This window comes from Sinocyclocheilus grahami, unplaced genomic scaffold, assembly GCF_001515645.1.
Source record: "Sinocyclocheilus grahami isolate Dianchi unplaced genomic scaffold, SAMN03320097.WGS_v1.1 scaffold1047.1, whole genome shotgun sequence".
In the NCBI taxonomy this organism is placed as follows: domain Eukaryota; kingdom Metazoa; phylum Chordata; class Actinopteri; order Cypriniformes; family Cyprinidae; genus Sinocyclocheilus; species Sinocyclocheilus grahami.
The window spans coordinates 910,870-916,869 of NW_015506226.1; positions in this window are offsets into that span (position 1 = coordinate 910,870).

Consider the following 6,000-nt stretch of genomic DNA (forward strand, 5'->3'; position numbering starts at 1 on the left):
ATGTCCGGAGATCCGCAGCAGAGCCGGAACGACTGAGGACCATGGTGGAGCTGGCGGGAGGGAGGAGCCCAACGGAGCCGTTGGGACAGAGCAACGAGGTGAAACCAGAGGAGCGGAGTCCTGAGGCGATGGCGGGTCGATGCTTGACCAAGGCAGAGCCGGAGGGACGAGGGAGCCCGGTGGAGCTGGTGGAACGACGGGTGAGGGAGCTAGGAGCCGAGGTGGAGCTGCTGGGTCTACGGGCTGAGGCGGAGTCCGGGCCTCGGAGGCTGGAGGCGGAGGTGAGTGATGCTCCAGCCCCGGTGACGATGGAGACTGGCAGACCCACGGGGCTTGCACCGTACTGATGGTGGGCTTAGGGCAAGCAGAGGGGTTGCCAGACGACAGTAGTGGAGTAGGCAGGAGTGTGTGGGTGGGCGTGCGGGCATTCGTGAGCCTCCGGGCTCTCAGGGCTGCCCTCCGGGATCAAAGCCCACTCCTGGCTGGACTCGGGGATAGAGTCTCTCTCTCGGCTGGACTGGGAAACGGGAGCTCACTCTGGGCTGGATGTGGGGACAGGAGATGAAAGAGGGCTGGACGGGACCAGCGGGGACGAAGCTGAGAGGAGAGGGGGGCAAGTCGGTCTCCAGATCTGTTTCTCATTCTATTAGGTCCCCCTCTAAGTCCAGCAGTCCCAGATGCACTATTAGCTCACCCTCAGCCGTGGTGCAGTGGGCGGAGCTCCACTCCGCGCTCTCACCGTCCACGGCTTGCTCCCTCTGGGTGGGCACTGTCGCCGGCTCTCGCACCTGTTCTAATGGGTTGGTCTCTGCCTCCGGGGCGATCCTCCGCTCAGTCTCTTGTTCAGTTTCTTTAATCTGAGTGGTACAAGACTTGACTACTTTTCCTAAATTTGCCATCTGAACACACACACACACAAATGGACTTGATTCAACAAAGTTACATGGTTGAAAAAAAAAATTAAATAATCCTTAATTTGTCCTTCGTGAACACCCATACACTGTAAAAAGTAATCACTGAATCTACTTAAGAAAAGCGAGTAAACATAACTGATTTTTACAAATTTGTTGAATTTACTTAATTACACTGTGTTATGTGAACTTTCAGGTGGATACAATAGTTAAACTAAACAACTTTAGTAAACAGTACTTAAGAGCATCTAGTTTGTTGGATTAAATCCCACTATGTGCCATAATAACTCTAGACCAGTAGGTGGCGGAAGTGCACCAATAGGTGGCGGAAGGTTGGTTTAAAGGTAACAAGGAGTCTGACAATTTAGATGAAGGAAGAGTAAAGGAAACAACACAAATAGGAAAGAAGTCAGAAAGGAAGGACAAAAAATAATAAAGGTAAGTGAAAGAAATATAAAAATCAAAAAGGAGGTTTGAAAGAAAGAAATAAATCAGATAAGCAAGAGAACAAAAACAAAGAGTCTAATATATGAGTGATAGAGACGTGAAAACCACTCGTTTAAGACATGGTCTATGAGGGTGCTCTCTTGATCATGGTTTTGTGGTCAGTCTTTAGAAATCACACAAAAGAGAATATATATATGTCAGTATTGAACCAAAATGCTGTTTTTTTTTTTCGTTTTTTTTTTTACACTTTTCAAATGTCAAAGCAGCAGTTTCAGAATAGATTATTGTATAGCTGGCATACTGTTCAGTTTGTCTTGTCTTTTGTCAACAGATTGAATGTCTTTTTTTATTTTTTATCTGGGATCCACTGCTGTGCTCAGTTTGAAAAGGCCTTTATATCTAAACATAATACACAGATATTAATTTGTTTGCAAATGTTTAACCTGAATATGCACTGTTAAAATGTAATTACTTATGTTTGTCATATTGTATTCTTGTTTCTAGGACTATGACGAAGAAGAGATGTCAGTCGGCCTGTTGACCATGATCCCTGAGCTGAGGACTCTAGAGCCATACCTAACTCACTGCATTTAATGCCATGTCTACTGCAATCATTTTGGAAGGTACAATTGTATTGGATGATCTGGAAAATCCTCCCCAAGATATGCCTGCTCTTTGGACTTGGATTTATGCTATGAAATTATAGTATCCTCCAGTACTGAAGTACACCTTTGATTTCATTCAATGGCTGAACCTAGAATGCAATCTCTGAAAAATCTTCTGATGTAGAAAGAAGCTTAACTTAAATCTCTAAGTTGGCTGAACTTGTCAAATTGAGTTAGCAACACTCAAGTTTTCTGGTAACCTATACATATACACAAGTTACCTATACAAAGTTACAGTAAGTTTTATTAACTCAAAAATGATAAACTAATTTGCTTGAGAAATTTGAGGCAATCAGTTTCCACAGGTTTTCCAAGTAAGTTCAACTCTTATTTTTTTAACTTTTTACAGTGATAGGAAATGAATGGGAAATACTATAAATCAGAGCCTCTTTTTTTTTTTCGTCCAATAAAAAAAATCAATAAATCCAACACAATGCAGATCATACATACACAAAAATGAAGGAGTGAGCCTATACAACATTCTTGATGTGGCAAACACTCACACAAACAAAGCATTAAATAAGCCACTGCCAATCAGCCACACACACACACACACACACACACACATGTAATGGCGTAATGGTTTTTATACTGTACAAACTATATTTTCTATCAACCTACACCAACCCTACACCTAAACCTACCCCTCACAGAATACTTTCTGCATTTTTAGATTTTCAAATTCACACCACTTAGTATGTTTTTAAGCCTTTTGAATTACAGGGACACAGGAAGTGTCCTCATAAACCACCTTCATATAGTAATACCAATGTCATACCCATGTCATTATACAAATTTGTGTCCTCATAAATGCAAACACACACACACACACACACACTTCAAAGTCATATCAAATTCCTACTGCAAGATTTGTTGATGATCCCAAACAAAACATGTCTGAAACATTCTACTTGCTAGGTTTATTGTTTATTCTTATAGGCTTGGTATTTAACTTTTTATTGAAATTTGAAGGATTTTTATTTAGAAATAAATTATTACTCTGTCTCCATTGTGTCTTTTCCTTATAGCATTGTCAGATTTGTCTGTAAGCATATTTTGGCAGCTTTGTATAGTCTCCCAACACAAATGTTTTTTCTTTTGCTTTTTTTAATTCTACAATTTTAACTTGCGATAAAATCTAAAACTTGAGGTTAAGTTTGTTACAACAATGGTTTATAGATTTCAGCATATATGCAGCCATTGAGTTCTACAGCCAAATAGTGGCTATTGATATTTTTGAATTAAAATTTTTATACCATCATATATCACCAGATGTCATCAACAATACCAAGATTTTAGGTTTTGACTGTCTGAACTTACTGGAATGATTTTTATTTATTCTTTTTTTTTTTTACTGAAGTAAAATAAATATTAAATATAACATGAAAACAATCATATTTGACATAAAAATGGGTTATTTTTAAAGGTAAATAAATAAAAACATACAAAACATAATCACAAAAAAATGCATAAATTGATAGTTTTTATTTTATCAAAGATGGTGATTTGACATTTATAACGTAAAAAAAAATTAAAAATACACATATATTTAACTGAAACAGGAAGACAGGGCGGGACAGATCAAGCAGCCCTGCCCCTTTTTAAAATAGCCAATAGTGCTCGTTTATATCACAGCTTGGGCTAGAGCCATTCAGAGCCGTTGAGCTCCGTAAAGCCGCATTTGACAGGATATGCCAGCCACAATTGCTATAAAATATTGCATTCTGTGTAGAATTCAAATAGCTCCGATATATTTTGTGGTCTGCGCCGACTCACGCATGTGATCCGCTCCGTGCTATCCTGTCTCTGGACTGGAGCAGAGTGTGTGGTTAGCGTGACACAAAGTGAAACCAGACTTTTTTTAATGGAGAGCATATTTACACTGTTTGAATCGTTCCCTGTCCCCTATATAGTGCACTACGTGCCATTCACTGTACAGAAAATACTAATTCTGTGGACAAGTGACCGATTTCAGCCGCGGCTTCAGCATCTATTTTATAGTGTAGGGGGCGGGCGCTTCGGATTCTAGAGAGCATTTGATTGGACAGAAAGTTTGATGAGAAGCTGAAGTACGATGTGACATCAAATAAATCGTTGAGCCGTTTTGGCGGAAGTGACGAACTGCAAGCTTTGAATGCTTATATCTTCTAAATGCGAATTCTGTCACTGTTTTGGAGCAGACTGCCTTATAGATAACCTTAAGACTAACATATTGATACTAACACCCAAAAAACTTTCATTTTGATTTCATGGGGACTTTAAGGGCTGCTTAAAGGAAGCTTGAGGGTTAAATTACATGTATTTTCAAGTGTAGAGATTGTATTCTAATAATACTAAATACATTGTTTAAAAATAAAAAGCAACAAATGCCTTAAGTATACAGATTTCCTTTAGATGTAACTTAAGTACTTTTATTTTGATGGATTTCTTAATTTTTAACAAAGACAGCTTTTGTGTGTAGGACATGTTTTGTCCCTTATCTCAAGAATTAGCGATGTGTGACTGCTCACCCAGATACAGTAAATTATGCTCTAATGCTGTGGAAACCGGGGACAGTTGTTACAGGGAGACCCAAATTTTGTGTAAAACACTAACACAAAAAACACTTTCATTTTGATCATGTGGGGACTTTAAGGGCTGCTTAAAGGAAGCTTGAGGGTTAAATTACATGTATTTTCAAGTGTAGAGATTGTATTCTAATAATACTAAATACATTGTTTAAAAATAAAAAGCAACAAATGCCTTAAGTATACAGATTTCCTTTAGATGTAACTTAAGTACTTTTAATTTTGATGGATTTTTTAATTTTTAACAAAGACAGCTTTTGTGTGTAGGACATGTTTTGTCCCTTATCTCAAGAATTAGCGATGTGTGACTGCTCACCCAGATACAGTAAATTATGCTCTAATGCTGTGGAAACCGGGGACAGTTGTTACAGGGAGACCCAAATTTTGTGTAAAACATAAGTTTTCTGCTCATGCAAGTGATGCAGGTTTGAGTGAGTATGAGGTTTCCTGGATCAGTTAACATTTCTCTTCCACTATCTAATAATTTTCTGTCTCATCTTCCCTGTCTATCCAATAAAGTGAAAAAAAAGGATTGATAATGCTGTAAAATCCAAATACATCGGAACGCACTGCCAATTTTAGACAGTCAATATAACTGTCAAACAGATTTAATCAGTGTGTTGACTGCACAATCAATAATTTCAGAGGTGTGATTATTTATGGAAACACGAATGCAAGAGGCATTTGAAATGCTGTCTACCTGCTGTGTACTAAAATTGTAATTAATCTTTTGATACAATTAATGTTTACATTGTATTTACATTGTTAAAAGTATAATGTAAAATTTATATATATATATATATATATATATATATATATATATATATATATATACACACACACAAACTAATTACATCTGTAATTAAAGTGGGATTTTTTACACATGCAATAATGCAATAAATTTCATAGTTTAAGTCTGGGTCTGGAGCAATATTAAAACAATAAAATGTGCAGTAATTTCTTATTTGTTGGCATTATTTAATGCTTTAGCTAATTTACAGCACCATTAATCATTTTTTTCAGCTGTTCAATGTTTTTTCATGTCACTTCATAGTGCATTAATTCATGGTAGCAGATACAACTTTTGATTTAAAAAATATATTAGTAGCTATTCAAAAGAACACTAAGATTAATAAATGGGATTGATAATGCTGTAAAATCCAAATACATCAGAACGCACTGCCAATTTTAGACAGTCAATATAACTGTCAAACAGATTTAATCAGTGTGTTGACTGCACAATCAATAATTTCAGAGGTGTGATTATTTATGGAAACACGAATGCAAGAGGCATTTGAAATGCTGTCTACCTCCTGTGTACTAAAATTGTAATTAATCTTTTGATACAATTAATTTTTACATTGTATTTACATTGTTAAAAGTATAATGTAAAATTAATATATATATATA